The sequence below is a fragment of the Arabidopsis lyrata genome, assembly GCF_000004255.2.
Source record: "Arabidopsis lyrata subsp. lyrata unplaced genomic scaffold ARALYscaffold_178, whole genome shotgun sequence".
NCBI classification, from domain to species: Eukaryota; Viridiplantae; Streptophyta; class Magnoliopsida; order Brassicales; family Brassicaceae; genus Arabidopsis; species Arabidopsis lyrata.
This window is the reverse complement of record NW_003302428.1, coordinates 9,586-9,996: the sequence shown is the minus strand read 5'-3', so window position 1 is coordinate 9,996 and position 411 is coordinate 9,586.

Here is a 411-nt window from a genome sequence, read left to right as displayed (position 1 = left end):
ACATTATCACTCTCATCTTTTCCTGAATGAGTTGATTCCAACTTCTTTTCTCATCAAAGACTACGTCTCTACTTACCACAATTCTTCTTTTTGCTGGATCTAACAATCTATATGCTTTGGATCCAGGTTCTGTTCCAAGATGAACTAAGGCTTTTGATCTGTCATCAAGTTTCTTTAAGTGCTGTGTTTCAATCTTTGCATAACAAATACATCCGAATACTTTCAAATGTATGATGTTTGGTTTCTTTCCTTTAAATGCTTCATATGGAGTTTTATCCTTTAAAGTTCTTGTTGCCACTCTGTTTATGAGGTAAGTAGCATGTCTCACTGCCTCTCCCCATAGATGATTTGGCATTTTCATATGCTTTAAAATGCTCCTAGTCATCTCAAGTAAAGTTCTATTCCTTCTTT